Source organism: Bombina bombina, chromosome 8, assembly GCF_027579735.1.
Source record: "Bombina bombina isolate aBomBom1 chromosome 8, aBomBom1.pri, whole genome shotgun sequence".
NCBI classification, from domain to species: Eukaryota; Metazoa; Chordata; class Amphibia; order Anura; family Bombinatoridae; genus Bombina; species Bombina bombina.
Genome location: NC_069506.1, coordinates 320,421,842 through 320,439,880, shown reverse-complemented (window position 1 = coordinate 320,439,880; position 18,039 = coordinate 320,421,842). Strand labels below are relative to the sequence as shown.

Below are 18,039 nucleotides of genomic sequence, written 5' to 3'. Positions count from 1 at the left end.
ACCTCAGATCTAAATGTATGCTCACTTTTAGCAATGATATTATTTAAGGACTCTCAGAATTATCTCTAAAACTTTTTGCTAAACAATATTATATTAAATGTATAATCCTTTTTTTCAATTCATAGTTTTAATTTATTTTAGACAGGTCAAAATATTTTTTGTGTTTATCAGATACTGTATAAAATTCATAGTCATCTGCCTGAGATTGCAAGAATCTTCTTTTTGTCCCTAGACAATACATTTTGATGCTTTAAATATTAGACATAAAATTATACCTGGCTTCAGCAACTCCTGGGTATAGATAACTGCACATGCTCTTTACGGTGCACATAGGTAGGGTTACTGCATACCCTTCAGTAGCAATGTCCAATAATAATTCCTCAGCACCAAAAGTAAAATTCCAACTGCAACGTTTTGTCCACCTTGGCCTTAATAATGCATTAAAACGTTCAAGATGGCCGAAACATTGCAGTTGGAATTATTTGTTTGCTGAATAAACATTGAATTTAACTTTTGGTGCTGAGGAATTATTATTGGACATGAAATATTAGACATGCTATTTTATATGTGCAGTAAAGTCGCTTAGACAGATATCATTACAGCAAGCCATAGCTAATTATATAGTATTACACTGTACAATAGGTAAAGTCACTTAGATCATGAGGTGTTGTAATAGGCCACAGTGTCTGTCATAGTAATTAAACATTATACAGTTGTTTTATTATACATTTTGGCAATATCAATAAACTATTATAATGATAATTGGTTAGTATATGACTCCATGGCTTAGTATGACATGGCGTCCTCTTTCATTTGACGATTGGGACCCTATTGCTGCTTCCTCACAGTCCCCAACTAGCTGGAATTATCAAAATGATCTTAAACTACAGGTATCTTCCTCATCATACAGATCAATTAATTCCTGAAACACAGCGAGAAAACATTATTTCATCTTCCCTGCAACGTTATAAAAATAGTGCCATCCAACATATCTAACGCAGATTTTGTGTTTTAGACATGCTAAATCAAGATTATATGGTAATAGTGTTATTGTTATAAAAACAAGCTTTTAATAGGTCCACTATGAAAAAGTTGTTTTTAATAAATATTTTTCACATTATGTCCACCTTTGTGGCTTAGATAAGATCTAACCCATATTGATATAGGCACTTTACACATTAGCCAATCAGTGCTGATTCCAGGGTAGTGAACGCAATATTATCTATATGGCACACATGAAATAGCGCTGTCTAGCTGTGAAAAACTGTCAAATGCATTGAGATAAGAGGCGGTCTTCAAGGGCCTAGAAATTAGCATATGAGCCTACCAAGGTTTAGTTTTAACAAAGAATACCAAGAGAACAAAGTAAATTGGAAAGCTTTTTACAATTACATGGGCTATCTGAGTCATGAAAGTTTAAATTTCGACTAGACTGTCCCTTTTAAGCATCATGCTTGGTAAATATGCTAGAAATTGTAGCTTGTCATCAGAATTAGACAAAAAAATGCTGCGAGAAGAAATCCCACTGTTTTTAACATGCTGCGAGAAATCTTCCTAAGAAATAGCATCTCAGTCAAACCATACTGATAAATGACCGAGTTTGGATATCCCCCGGCCCTTCCCTGTTATAGGTCTCCAAGGTCAGGTTTAGTAACCCTTGCATTACCAAGTTTCCTTTCTTCAGTTTAAAAGTGTCTGTAAATCTCACAGCATTTGTATTTTTCTATCAGCTCAGTAATGTTGCATCCAGTGACGTTATATATTGCTGCACACTAGCACAGCTATTTTTTATTTATTGCTTCTTCTAATCCCTAGAGTGTGCGAAACAATATCCATGTGATAAAGATATAAGGAAACATTGTAAGAAGCCGTGCGACAAAGGATATTTCATTAACTGGGAAGAGGACCCACCGCGTTGTGACAGCTGCGTTATCTGCTCAGATGGTAACTACATCATTTCTGAGAAAATAATAACTTGTGCTCAATTTCATGCAGTAACAGTAACTATCATTCTGTTTGTTTGTTTTTTGTTAATAGTAATTATAGTACTAATATTTAATAGCCACCAATCAGCAAGCACCGGGTGCTGAAGCAAAAATAGTCCAGCTCCTAAGTTTACATTTCTGCTTTTTCAAATAAAGATACTAAGAGAACAAAGAGAAATTGATAATAGGAGTAAATTAGGAAGTTGCTTAAAATAGCCGCTCTATCTGAATCATGAAAGAAAACATTTGGGTTCCATATCCCTTTAATAAAAGGACCCACAATCTCTATATATTTAACTTAGAATTGATTTGATTTTATATTTAGAGAGAATATAGATGGAAATGACCGTGCTTCTTCTTACTGTATTTTTGTTTATATAATAGGTTTTTGTAAGATACAAACTTGTTAAAGAATAAAAAAAATGCCAAAATTGGACTTAAAGGGATAAAAACGTGAACATTGAAATGTGCATGGATGTCTTTCAATATGGACCAGCTCCTAAGCTTTACATTCCTGCTTTTCAAATAAAGATACCAAGAGAACAAATAAAAATGGATAATAGAAGTAAATTAAAAAGTTGCTTAAATATGCATGCTCTATCTGAATCATGAAAGAAAAAGAGTGTGGGTTTCATATCCCTTTAACCCTACGCTTTTGTTTCACTGTGATCACCCACCTCACTTTACAGTCAGTCAGTTCCAGTTCAATTTAAAGGGACACTCAAGTCAAAATTAAACTTTCATGATTCAGATAGAGCAGCAATTTAATTTTTTTTTCCAATTTACTTCTATTAACAAAATGTGCCGGCTTTTTATATTTATACTTTTTGAGTCACCAGCTCCTACTGAGCATGTGCAAGAATTCACAGAATATACGTATATTCATTTGTGATTGGCTAATGGCTGTCACATGATGCAGGAGGAGTGGAAATAGACATAACTGAAATTTGTCCGAAAAAACCTACTACTCATTTGAAGCTCAGGCTAAGTGCTAGTGCATTGTTTTGTTGTTTATGCAAATCTACTGTATGAACTGGTCCTTTAAAGGGACAGTCTACACCAGAATTTTGTTGTTTAAAAAGAAAGATAATCCCTTTATTACCCATTCCCCAGTTTTGCATAACCAACACAGTTATATTAATAAACTTTTTACCTCTGTGATTACCTTGTAGCTAAGCCTCTGCAAACTGCCCCTTTATTTCATTTCTTTTGACAGACTTGTATTTTAGCCAATCAGTGCTCACTCCAGGGTAACTTCACGTGCATGAGCTCAATGTTATCTATATGAAACACATGATCTAATGCCCTCTAGTGGTCAAAATGCATTCAGATTAGAGGCAGTCTTCAAAAGTCTAAGAAATTAGCATATGAACCTCCTAGAATTAGCTTTCAACTAAGAATATTAAGAGAACAAAGCAAAATTGGTGATAAAAATAAATTGGAAATGTGTTTAAAATTACATGCCCTATTTAAATCATGAAAGTTTTTTTTGGACTTGACTGTCCTTTTAACTCTAACTGTACCTCCAATTCAATTTTACATCTGCAACCATAAAACCAACCCCTGAGCACATTACTATAACTCTGACCTTAATGAAATCTAACCACTCTCCCAGAGCAATTTACCCATATCCACATCCTGTGGAGCAGTTAACCCTTACCATGACCCCTAGTGCATGTAAGTCCAACTGTTATACATAAACCTACATACATGCTAAACTCTGATACCTCCCACCGCAACTCTCTACTTAACCCCCTCTGATACAATAAAGAAATAGCCCCCATAAGTCACAATTAATATAAAAAGTGTATAAAAATAAACTTAAATTAAAATAATAACACCTTTTATTGCTTTTCTTCTGCCTCCAACAACAGATCCTTCTTTTTAAATCCTACATTGCGTTTCATATTATCTTATCCATTTCTTCTCTATTTATAGATTTCCTGAACAACCTTGATTGGTTATTCCTTCTAACCAATCAGGATTGGTAAACATCAATTACCACTATGTATAGTGACCCACTGTAAGCAAGCCGTCACTAACTAATGCTAATAGCAGTTTGAGTATGATCCAGTCACTAAAGTATGGTCTGTAAATATATCAATAACTAATTATTTGTCCAGCAATCACACAATAGTGATTATTAATAGAATCTAGGTCTGTTGGGTTAAAAAGAAAAAAACCAACAACAATAACCTACAAATGAAATACCTTGCTGGACACCATAGAAATGAAAACTTGCCAGATGTATATACTAAACATTTGGACAGGCAAATATAGTTGATGGTATCTCATAGGTTTATAACACCAAAATATCTTCTGTCTAATAGGAATCTCATATTAAACTGTTACATAAAACTAAAAGGGACAGTCTAATCAAAATTAAACTTGCATAATTCAGATAGGGCATGCAATTTTAAAGAACTTTCCAATTTACTTTTATCATCAAATTTGCTTTGTTCTCTTAGTATTCTTTTTTGAAAGCTAAACCTAAGTAGGCTCACATGCTAATTTCTAAGCCCTTGAAGGCCACCTCTTATATCAGGGCTATTTGACAGTTTTTCACAGCTAGATGGCGTTATTTCATTTGTGCCATATAGATAACATTGTCAAGATTACACACAATTGGGGCAAGAGCAAAAACAAATCAGATAAAAGTATGAATTCTGATGGAATACTGTTACAAACCCAGAATATGCTACTATTCAGTAAACAATTGGTACTAAGCTTGATACTTTCTTTAGGAAGTAAAGAGAAATGTCATTAAATTGCAAATCGTGGCTATTGAACAGCCAATCTTGATTTATAGTCACCGTGTTGTATATAGTCACCAGTATAGATAGTCCAATAATCCAAAAATGGAGTGAGTTCAGGGTAGTATAATCCACAATCTTCTCCTGGTAGTGAGACAGATAATGCTGCTTGAATCATGAGCGTGCAGTTGAAACTTTTCCACAAATGTAGATCTGCAACAAAACAAAACACAAGTGCAACTCCGATTCACAGGGGCTGAATGATTTATTAAAACAGGTAAATGCGCCTACATATGCACTCACATTATGATAAAAGGAACAGGCATATCTTAGCTGTTTAGCGTGATGTCCACAGCTATGGTAATCTAGACCTCTCCACTACTCGTGCACCCGTCAAGCTATGTGTACCAAAAAAGGCTTTAAAATAACTCCAAACACCTCCGACTCAACGCGTTTCCTCTGCTACCTAAGCAGACTTTTTCAAGAGATTTACAGAGTATATTTGAAACTACAGATCGAGAAGTTTAAAAATGGCGCTTGAGAACACACCCACTCTCCTATTGGACATATCTGATGACTTAACAACAAATGAGGAGAACCCTTCTGATTTTGCGCAATGTGTCAAAATGTATGACACTCTTATGAATAGCGCTATTGGGTGTCAAGGGAAAGCCTCTCCTAACAGTGTTACAGGATATTGACATATTTCGGCGGTCAAAGTTAAGGAGAGCCCTTAAACATAAGTACACTATGTGATGTATAAAGAATCAAGTTATTTCTGAGTGGTGCTGGTAAATACTTCCAATGTAATTGTATACTGGAAATTAACGGAAGGAATGAATTAGTGATTAACATACTTAATAATTTAGCATCACAGAATATAATATAAACAATACAACTAATACTCTTGATGACATTATCCTAGTAATGGAATGTGGGTGCGTTTATCCTTGCGACCATCAGGTTTACACAATAAAAAACACAAATCAGTGAACAATAGTACTAACCACCACTAATAAAAAAAACTACAGTTCAAACACTAATGAACATATTTGCTTTAAAAAGTTACAGTGGATATGCAATAGATATGATGAAATAGCTAAAAAATCATAATATTCATATAAAAACAATATATTCAATACAATTTTAAAAACAACTGCCAGCAGTGAAAATAGAAAAATAAACCTAACCTTAAAGTGAATGTAAATTTAGATGATAAAGTGCCCGGTTTTTAAAAATCCGATTAAAAACAGGGGCATTTTAATTAATCAAAATTTACATTTCACTCGTGTTGTGAAAATACTTAAAATACTTTTTTTAATTTTGACAGCTGCTGCATTGCTTCCCCCGCCCGTCGCAAAGCCTCTTCCTGGGTCTAAAATTAGGAATCCGGCTTCCTCCAATCATGGCGTTGAATCAGACGCTGATTCCCCTGGGGGGGGGGGCAAGCCGTGATTGGAGGATGACCGATCCGTCATTTCTGACATATGAAGATGCTTGTGACGACCGGGGGAATCGCTGGAGCGGCTGTCAAGATTAAAAGGTAAGTATTTTCACAACATGAGTGAAATGTAAATTTTGATGAATTAAAGTGCCCCTGTTTTTAATCAGATTTTTAAAAAACGGGCACTTTATCATCTAAATTTACATTCACTTTAAATACATAGAAACATATAAGTCAATAACCTAAACAAGAAACTTAGTCCATGAAAGCTTGAAGGTCTAGATCTATATTGAGCCCATGGGGGGAAAGACTTCCTAACTTGTGGATCTACTTTGTTTCACATTTACGCAAATTGAGTAATCTTTGTGTACTGTTCCTCACTACGGATATCGTTTCAATCACCATCACTTTTAAAGAATCTGGCCTCATATTGTGAATGTTATGAAAGTGTTCTGATACACTGTGTTGTTTGAAGCCTTTTTCTATATTAGTGATGTGTTAATAGATCCACTTCTTAATCTTTTCTTTTTGGTCCTACCTATGTAGATAAGATTACAACTGCAGCTGAGCATGTGCACCACAAAGGTTGTATTGCACGTGGAGTGGTTTGTAATTTTAAACTCTTGTGACCTGTCCCAATTTTGAACTTTATCTCCTGGTTTTATTAAGGGACATAGGCAACAATTCAATTGTCCACATTTGTACAGGCCATTGTTTAGGCTCAACCATCCTGATAAAGTGCCATCCAATTTGGCTACAGGTTTATGTTGTGTGCCTGTAGTTCTCAACCCAAGTTAATAAAGGGATAATCAATCTTTTTAAAGAATAACAATTCTGGAGTAGACTGTCCCTTTAACACACGATAGGCTGCCTTCTTATATATATAAGCTATACATGCACTCACTGTCAGCTACAAGCATTCCATATTCATAATTAAAGGGATAATAAATACAATTTTTTCCCTGTAATTATATATATGAATTTACATCCCTCGGGTGGTGTCTCATTATCCAGCTGTTATGTTATACCAAGGGCAAGGGGTTGCAGTTTCATCTCTTGATTTAAAATCAGAATAACATTTTACTGAACACCTTAGTTATAATCCTTGTACTTTTGCTTTAGAAATGTATGCTGTAATAAATTGTATATGCAATATAAGTGCATTGAGAAATGAATGTATTGTATAGCATGACTAAGGGTTAACAACCCCAAACGTTGCTGTTGAGCTTACATCCCTGATTTTCAACAAAAGTTACCAAGAGAACAAAGAAAATTAGTAACAGAAGTAAATTAGAAAGTTGTTTAAAATGTCATGTTCTGATGCACGGGAGTTCCGGGGGAGGAGTCCAGGTGTGAGGACACACGCTGCACCTGTGCTTATCTATCCACCCTACAAGCTCTTGGCGAGCTACTCCCGCCTAAACCACTAACCCTGGGTGGCTTGTCCAGCGTGAAACACACCACTGCTGGAACTCTCCTAGTGCCAAGACATTGCACTATAACTGCATGCTGCAGCAACTGGAAGCTCCTTTTTTTTCGGCATTAAACACTTCTCCTAAAGTGATTGATCAGCGAGATAAACAAACAATTGAAAGTCCCTGTGCACGCTGAAAACCCACTACAAAAAACTGCCTCGTTACCTGCTTGCTTTTCACCCGCCGAGAGACACCTTGTTCCTGCCTATCGGGCTCTGCCCTCCTGCACAGACTGACCCGTTCCCTGGGAATCCCTCAGGTGGATCCAAGTGCCCTGTACTGAGGCAGGAGGGAGCTCCTGAGACACGGCCGGACTTGGCGCTCTTACCTGATAGCCACTGTGACACGATCCTGGTGTGTACTGGCTTCTTCTTTCTCATCTGCCGCAGACGGACCCCGGGCTGTGTATCCCTGGAAGGGCTTTGTTTCCATCTAGGCTCCGGTAGCCTACCCGTATGGAAGGGGGAGAGCCTAGCGATCTCTAGTACCTGACAGCCCACCGATGCTGCGAGAGGGGTAAGGACTGTTGCTGCCTGTCTGGGTCCAGCTTTGCCGACCGACGCTCCCCACAATACAGACCGCAGAGAGTCTCAAACATAACACTAAGGAGGCTATTATCGTCACACAGCCCGAAGGCACATAAGTCTCTCTCAAGGATAGATCTCCTTTTACTGGATGAGAGGCTATGCAAGTCACAGGTGAGGGCTCAAATACTTCCGATAGCTATTTCTGATCACGCCCCAATTTGTTTAGATCTTCAACCATATAATAATGGACAAACAAATAGACGATTTTTTTTTCCAACATTCCTTGCCACAGATCTTAAATTTAAAAACTGGTTAGAAGCTAAATTTAAAGACTATGCTTTCTTGAACCGTGACTACATTTCACGCCCTCTACTATTCTGGGAAACGGCTAAAGCAGTTTTAAGAGGGGAAATTATAGCATATAACGTAAATAGAACTAAAAAACTTAAGCAAAGAGAGGGGGAGTTGGCACGAGCAGTTTCTAATGCATATAATCTTCATTTAATTCTAAATTCCTCTCAGAGCTGGGCTAAATACACCTCAGATCTACAAAATAGAGACTCCTTCTTGCTTTACAAAACAACACAGAAAGATGCCAGGATCCAGTCAAAGTTATATTGATTTGGCAATAAAACGGGTAAATTACTAGCTAAACTCCTTAAAATTGAAAGGGGATCCCAATTGATAGATTATATAAATACGGGAGCACAGACAGTCAATACGACTGAAGAACTCATACAATTATTCTTTAAATATTATTCTGATTTATATTCTTTTAGAAACTCTAATACACAGGCACGTGATCAATTCTGGAACGAAATTACTTTCCCCACATTACACCATGAGAACCTACAGGATCTATATGCCCCAATTACTGAAATAGAAGTATCTAAAGCAATTTTAAAGTTGCCACACAATAAAGCCCCAGGCCCAGATGCATTACCGAACAAATTTTACCAAGCTTTAAATAATATCATTACACCATATTTAACCACTTTATTTAATTCTTTATATATAGAAGGAAAGGATCCAACACATGGTTTTTCTGCATCTTACACTACCTTGATACTGAAGCCTGGGAAGGACCCAACAAAAGAGGAATCATATAGACCTATCGCATTACTTAACACCGACTATAAAATCTTAACCTCAATATTAGCTCACAGACTCCAAATCATATTACCTCCTATTATCCATACAGATCAAGCTGGGTTCATACAGAGCAGAAACTCTGCCTCAAAAATACGTGAACTCTTCCTTCTTATTGACTATTTTAGAGAGTTGGATCCTCGAGAGGGGGGGGGGGGGGGGAGAGGCCACCCCTGATAAGGCAATAATATCAATAGATGCCCAAAAAGCTTTTGACTCAGTCCACCACAATCATCTCATTTTTACTTTAAATAATTTTGGACTGAAAGAAAACTTTACTAAGTTTGTTAGCAATCTTTACCGAAATGCTACTACAAAATTAATGGTCAATGGAAACATATCACAGGACATAGAATTACAACGTGGTACTAGACAGGGGTGCCCTCTGTCCCCCCTCCTCTTTGATCTTGCTATAGAGCCCCTTGCCATTTATATAAGACATCAAATTGATGGGATAAGGGTGGGCAGGAAAGAGTCTAAAATTGCTTTATATGCAGATGATGTTCTTATTTATATGACCAATACAAGATTAAATATACCTAAACTTTTAAATATAGTACAACAATTTGGGTCCTTCTCAGGCTATCAGGTTAATAACACAAAATCTGAACTATTCTGGATCACCCAGACAAAAGACTCACTAGTAGAAATTCCTTTCCACATAGCTCACAATTCTTTCCGATATCTGGGAATTAACATCTCTTACGACCTAGACACTTGGTACTCGCTTAATTTCACTCCAATAATAAATAAAATTAAAGAATCCCTTAAAAATTGGCAAAATTTCCTCTTATCCTTATCAGGACGAATAGCTGCCTATAAAATGATGCTCTTACCTAAACTTCTATACATGATACAGAATATTCCTCTTTTTATCAAACGGAAAGATATAGATCTTCTTAATTCTACCCTTAGATCATTTATATGGCAGAGTAGAAAGCCCAGAATCTCTCTTCAAAAATTATCTTTCCCACTGAAGTATGGGGGGCTTGCGCTCCCAGATATACGAGCATATAATCAAGCTTTTCTAGCTTGTACGGTAATAGACTGGGTACACTTAAAGAATTATGTAACAGATAATGATCTGGAAAAAAACATAACTTATCCTTTAAAATTAACAGCACTAATACATAATGATCCCAATCAGATTCCGAATCAAATCAAGAAGTTAAAATCTATCTATAACCCTATTTTGGCATGGAAAAAGATCTGTAATACAGTAGAGGTAGAGTATCATGTTTCCCGATATATTCCGTTTCTGGGTAACCCACAGTTTGGAGATGGTATACAGGAAGGAGTATTTAGGAAATGGAAAATACTAGGCCTTAGCAACATATCAGATTCTAGATTTTGAGAGAAGATGTGTTAAATCATTTGAAACTTTGAGATTAGACTTTAATATACCAAACAAAATTTTTTTGCTTACCTCCAGGCAAGACACTATGCCCTAAATCTCATCTATAAATACGGATGGAACTGGTCTCTGGATAGTGTTGGAAATTGGCTTGCTGTTTCCAAACTGAGACGCATGTCAATTGTATTTGGGTACCAATTGCTGGTATCAGTAAAGGGAGCAAAAAATATTGAGACAACCCAGAATAAGTGGAGTGCATTGATCAAACAACCTTTAGATCCTCCACTGTTCCACCAATCAATACTAGAAACTGCTCGTGCCACTCTCTCCGCTTCCTGGAGGGAATCTCATCTGAAATTGTTATACATGACCTATTTTACTCCTGAAAAAGGATATAGATATGGAAGTAGTAGCTTTAGGTCATGTCCAAAATGCTCACTCCTGAAGGCAGACCTTCAGCACATGTTATGGGCCTGCCCAAAAATCAGGAATTTCTGGTTAAAGATTCAATTCTGGTTAAACAAGATAATAGCTCCTTCCCGTATAATATTATCTTTAGAAATAATAGTTTTTCTGTTTCATTTAAATGAGGAAAATATAAAGAGAATTATCAACATGACTATTTTGGCAGCAAGATATCTCATTTTTAGTAAATGGAAACAGACAACAATTCCTAGCATAACAGAAACTAAGAACTATTTAAAAAAGCAATACATTTTGGAACAAATAGACACAGACCCAAATAATGACCGAGATATTAGAAAATTATTCTTAAAATGGTCACCATTTATTAAAGATTTGCCACCTAGTGAAGCTGACTTTTTGATATATCCCTTCAGGAATTCAGAAATGGTAATTCTTGGCACGTGGTAGTAATAATTAAGTAAAAGGGAAGAGAGAGGGGGAGGGAAGAAGAAAGAAAAAGAACAACAAGAAATTTTTTATTTTTTTTCTTCTCTCCAAGACAATAGAGGGTCCGAGTGTAGGAACAGAGGGGGGGAATGGAGGAAGAAGGAGGGGAACTAGGGGTAAAGGAAAGAAAAAACAAGAAAAACCCTAATTCAGAATACGTAAAGTATAATTTATTGTTTTTTTATTTTTTCTGTTATATGTTAAGAATTAAATATGTAAAAATTGTACAGCTCATTATGTATATCTAAATCCCTCATAATATTTGTATATATTTGAAAAAAAATTTTGTTCAACGAAATTGTATTCTGGAAAGGAATTAAATAAAATATTAAAAAAATAAAAAAAATGTCATGTTCTATCCGAATCATTAATGAAAAATGTGTTTCATGTCCATTTAAAGGTGTACGCATAACAAAAAAACTTTATTAGAAACAATTAAAGGGACAGTGAACACCTTGTAATTACAAGACATTGCTGTTGTCTTTATATAGAATAACATATTAGCCATTTCTAAACATTAAACAAATAGCATCTTGTTTACTGCAATTGTTTCTTAATAGTCAATTACAACCCACTGTTTGACTGTTAAATCTGCAGAAAACAATACTAGTCATGGTCATAATGTTAGTATAAAGTAAGTTGTTTTGCAGTTATCTGCTGAAGCCAATTTTCAGAGCTAAATTACATGAAATGGGGGCAAAATAAATCATGAAAGTATATTTCAATGTAGTTTTATTATGTAAAACAAAATATTTTATATTAATATCTCAAAGTATTTCCTGTCCCCTTTAAGATCTATGAGCAGGTTATTGACACCCTAGGGCTATTGTTGTATTTTTAAGATTGGCAGTTGGAAGTAGAGAGCTCAACTATACTGAACTCTTGTCCCCCAAGCCATTTGGAACTAGACAGTTGTAGTAGATTGTCTTATTTAATTGGAGTTGATAGACATTTTAATAATGTTAGAGTTTGTATTAAGGTTCAGGCTACAGCTATGGGTAGGGTGAGAGTTAAAGGGACACTGAACCCAATTTTTTTTTCTTTCGTGATTCAGATAGAGCATGCAATTTTAAGCAACTTTCTAATTTACTCCTATTATCAATTTTTCTTCGTTCTCTTGCTATCTTTATTTGAAAAAGAAGGCATCTAAGCTTTTTTTTCTTTCAGTATTTTTTTTCGGTTTCAGTTCTCTGGACAGCACTTTTTTATTGGTGGATGAATTTATCCACCAATCAGCAAGAACAACCCAGGTTGTTCAGCAAAAATGGGCCGGCATCTAAACTTACATTCTTGCATTTCAAATAAAGATACCAAGAGAATAAAGAAAATTTGATAATAGGAGTAAATTTAAAAATTGCGTAAAATGTCATGCTCTATCTGAATCACAAAAGAAAAAATTTGGGTTCAGTGTCCCTTTAAGATAAAGATTTCATGATTACAAAGAAGACTGAAGAAAAAAATGTGACATCACTAGAATCAAGGATAAAACTATGATTGGATGTAGATCACATTGGTGGGATAGGAGAGGCCTTAATTCACTGACTGGGTTGGACAAGAATGCAACTGTGCCACAACCTGAGGGAGTCTCATTATACAGTAATATTAATACAGGTTGACTCCATCAAGGGTTAAAGATGCAGTAAGGATTGATGGGTTATGGGTTATGGTGCACAAAGGAGTAGGAATAACCCAGTGAGAAGATCAACATTGCTATCTTTATTTGAAAAAGAAGGCATCTAAGCTAAGGAGCCACACAATTTTTGATTTAAACCCTGGGCAGCACTTGTTTATTGGTGGGTGAATTTATCCACCAATCAGCAAGAACAACCCAGGTTGTTCACCAAAAATGGTCCGGCATCTAAACTTACATTCTTGCTTTTTAAATAAAGATACCAAGAGAATAAAGAACATTTGATAATAGGAGTTAACTAGAAACCTACTTAAAATTGCATGCTCAATCTGAATTACGAAATAAAAAATTTGGGTTCAGTGTCCCTTTAACCTCTTGGATGCGGTAGAGGGCTGAATCATTGATGTACAAAAGACATCGCTGCTACCTGCAGACACAACATGGCCATAGCAAAATCACAACCATGGTGACATAACAACTGGGATATTATGGCATCTGCAACATCCCTTTCAGGTTGACATTCCTAATAAGATTCAGCTATGACCTATATTGACTAATGTCAAATTCAAACCTCTATATTGCTTATCACTTATGATAACAGTTACCAAGTCTATAATCTTGCAGTTAGTGTAGTTATGTTTTTGTCTCTTCACTTTGCAGACAGCGATCTTGTGGAAATCCGTCCATGTACGTCTCAGTCTTCACGGGTTTGTGAATGTCGTGCAGGTCTCTATTGTGCAACCAAAACTGAAAACACGTGTGCTCGCTGCGCTCAACACAAGGAGTGTGAGCCTGGATATGGTGTGGCACAGAAAGGTAATATGTATATGGAACTTGTTCTACTACTAGAAAAATTGGGCTGATTAGAATAAAATATTATGGGCTGATTAAAAGTGGCGTGCTAATGTTATCACTGGGCGTGATATGCAATATCGCAAACAAACATATTTCAAGTTGAAAGTAAAGAGTTGCGTTTGTGCGTAATTTTTTTTGCTCTAAACAGATTAGCGTGCAGGAAGATCTAGCGTAAAGTGTTGTTAAAAAAATAAATAATCACAAACACAAGAATATGAAAGAAATGAATTTATCAGGTAAGATTCTTACCATAAATTATGTTTTCTTTCATGTAATTAGCAAGAGTCCATGAGCTTAATGACGTATGGGCTAATGCTTACCAAGATGTGGATCTTTCCACCACCCACGAGTCACTAGAGAGGGAGGGATAAAATAAAGACAGCCCAATTCCTGCTGAAAAATAATCCACAACCAAAATAAAAGTTTAATGAAAAAACATAAGCAGAAGATTCCAACACTGAAACCGCTGCCTGAAGTACTTTTCTACCACAAAACCTGCTTCAGAGAAGAAAATACATCAAAACTGGTAGAATTTAGTAAAAGTATGCCAAAGCGGACCAAGTTGCAGCTTTGCACATCTGATCACCGAAGCTTCATTCCTAAACGCCCAGGAAGTAGAAACCTGACCTAGTAGAATGAGCTGTAATCCTCTGAGGCGGAGTTTTAACCCGACTCACCATAGGCAAGGAAGATTAAAGATTTCAACCCAAGATGCCCAAAAGAAGAATGGCAGAAGCTTTCTGGCCTTTTCTAGAACCGGAAAGATAACAAATCAAGACTAGAAGTCTTTCGGAAAGACTTAGTGCTTCAACATAATATTTCAAAGCTCTAACCACCATCCAAAGAATGCAACGAATTCTCCCTTACGAATTCTTAGGATTAGGACACTAATGCAAGGAACCACAATTTCTCTACTAATGATGTTGGAATTCACAACTTTAGGTAAAAATTCAAAAGAAGTTCGCAACACCCGCCTTATCCTGATGAAAAATCAGAAAAGGAGACTCACAAGAACGAGCAGATAAGTCTCAGAAACTCTTCTGGCAGAAGAGATGGCCAAAAGGAACAAAACCTTTCCAGCAAGTCAATTTAATGTCCAAGAATGCATAGGTTCAAATGGAGAGCTTGAAGAGCCCCCCAGAACCAACTTCAAACCTTCAAGGAGGAGAAAATTGACTTAATGACACGGCTTTATACGAACCAAGCTTGTACCGAAAACAATGAATATCAGGAAGATAGCAATCTTCTGTGAAAAAGAACAGAAAGAGCAGAGATTTGTCCTTTCAAGGAACTTGCGTGACTAAACCTTCTATCTAAACCATCCTGAAGAAACCTGTAATATTCTCGGTATTCTAAAAGCATGCCAAGAAAAATGTGAGAAAAGACACCAAGAAATATAAGTCTTCCAGACTCTATAATATATCTCTCTAGATTACAGATTTACCGAGCCGGTAACATAGTATTAATCACAGAGTCAGAGAAACCTCTTTGACCAAGAATCCAAGCAGTTCAATCCTCCCTACCTTTAAATTTAAGGATTTCAGATACTGACTGAAAAAAGGACCTTGAGACCAGAAGGTCTGGTCTTAACGGAAGAGTCCACGGTTGGCAGAGGCATCCGGACAAGATCCGCATACCAAAACCTGTGAGGCATGCCGGAGCTACCAGCAGAACAAACGAGCATTCGCTTCAGAATCTTGGAGATTATCTTGGAAGAAGAATAGAGGCGGAAAGATATAGGCAGGATGATACTCCACAGGAAGTGATAATGCATCCCACTGCCTCGCCTGAGGATCCGGGATTTGGACAGATACCTGGGAAGTTTCTTGTTTAGATGAGACGCCCATCAGATCTATTTCTGGAAGCTTCCCACATTTGAACAATCTGAAGAAATTACCTCTGGGTGAAAGACCATTCGCCCGGATGCAACGTTTGGCGACCTGCAGATAATCGCTTCCCAATTGTCCTATACCTGGGATATGAACCCGCCAGAGATTAGACAGGACGCTGGATTCCGCCCAAACAAAAATTTCGAGATACTTCTTTCATAGCCAGAGGACTGTGAGTCCCTCTTGATGATTGATGTAAGCCACAGTTGTGACATTGTCTGTCTGAAACAAATGAACGATTCTCTCTTCAGAAGAGGCCAAAAATGAAGAGCTCTGAAAATTGCACGGAGTTCCAAAATATTGATCAGGTAATCTCACCTCCTGAAATTTCCCAAACTCCTTGTGCCGTCAGAGATCCCCACACAGACCTCCCCCCAACCTGTGAGACTTGCATCTGTTGAAATTACAGTCCAGGTCGGAAGAACAAAAGAAGCCCCTGAATTAAACGATGGTGATCTGTCCACCACGTTAGAGAGTGTCGAACAATCGGTTTTAAAGATATTAATTGATATATCTTCGTGTAATCCTGCACCATTGGTTCAGCATACAGAGCTGAAGAGGTCGCATGTGAAAACGAGCAAAGGGGATCGCGTCCGATGCAGCAGTCATAAGACCTAGAATTTCCATGCATAAGGCTACCGAAGGGAATGATTGAGACTGAAGGTTTCGACAAGCTGTAATCAATTTTAGACGTCTCTTGTCTGTTAAAGACAGAGTCATGGACACTGAATCTATCTGGAAACCCAGAAAGGTTACCCTTGTTGAGGAATCAAAGAACTTTTTGGTAAATTGATCCTCCAACCATGATCTTGAAGAAACAACACAAGTCGATTCGTATGAGATTCTGCTAAATGTAAAGACTGAGCAAGTACCAAGATATCGTCCAAATAAGGAAATACCACAATACCCTGTTCTCTGATTACAGACAGAAGGGCACCGAGAACCTTTGTGAAAATTCTTGGAGCTGTAGCTAGGCCAAACGGTAGAGCCACAAATGGTAATGCTTGTCTAGAAAAGAGAATCTCAGGAACTGATAATGATCTGGATGAATCGGAATATGCAGATATGCATCCTGTAAATCTATTGTGGACATATAATTCCCTTGCTGAACAAAAGGCAATATAGTCCTTACAGTTACCATCTTGAACGTTGGTATCCTTACATAACGATTCAATTTTTAGATCCAGAACTGGTCTGAAGGAATTCTCCTTCTTTGGTACAATGAAGAGATTTGAATAAAACCCCATCCCCTGTTCCGGAACTGGAACTGGCATAATTACTCCAGCCAACTCTAGATCTGAAACACAATTCAGAAATGCTTGAGCTTTCACTGGATTTACTGGGACAGGGAAAGAAAAAATCTCTTTGCAGGAGGTCTCATCTTGAAACCAATTCTGTACCCTTCTGAAACAATGTTCTGAATCCAAAGATTGTGAACAGAATTGATCCAAATTTCTTTGAAAAAACGTAACCTGCCCCCTACCAGCTGAACTGGAATGAGGGCCACCTTCATGTGACTTAGAAGCAGGCTTTGCCTTTCTAGCAGGCTTGGATTTATTCCAGACTGGAGATGGTTTCCAAACTGAAACTGCTCCTGAGGATGAAGGATCAGGCTTTTGTTCTTTGTTGAAACGAAAGGAACGAAAACGATTATTAGCCCTGTTTTTACCTTTAGATTTTTATCCTGGTAAAAAGTTCCTTTCCCACCCCCCCCCCCCCCCCCCCCCCCCCCCCCCCCCCCCCCCCCCCCCCCCCCCCCCCCCCCCCCCCCCCCCCCCCCCCCCCACGTAACAGTTGAAATAATAGAATCCAACTGAGAACCAAATAATTTGTTCCCTGGAAAGAAATGGAAAGTAGAGTTGATTTAGAAGCCATATCAGCATTCCAAGTTTAAGCCATAAAGCTCTTCTAGCTAAATAGCTAGAGACATAAACCTGACATCAACTCTGATAATATCAAAAATGGCATCACAGATAAAATTATTAGCATGCTGAGAAGAATAATAATATCATGAGAATCACGATTGTTACTTGTTGCGCTAAAGTTTCCAACCAAAAAGTTGAAGC

The 18,039-nt window shown here is 37.1% G+C and overlaps 1 long non-coding RNA gene across 1 annotated transcript in view; it reads left to right on the top strand.

Annotated features, from left to right (window-relative positions):
* The first annotated feature begins 13,950 nt into the window (after positions 1-13,950).
* LOC128638220 (uncharacterized) overlaps positions 13,951-18,039 on the top strand; it is a 43,759-nt gene continuing 39,670 nt past the window's right edge. Inside the window, exon 1 of the long non-coding RNA XR_008399069.1 lies at positions 13,951-14,045. This is a non-coding gene — a long non-coding RNA (uncharacterized LOC128638220). The remainder of the gene's footprint in view (positions 14,046-18,039) is intronic.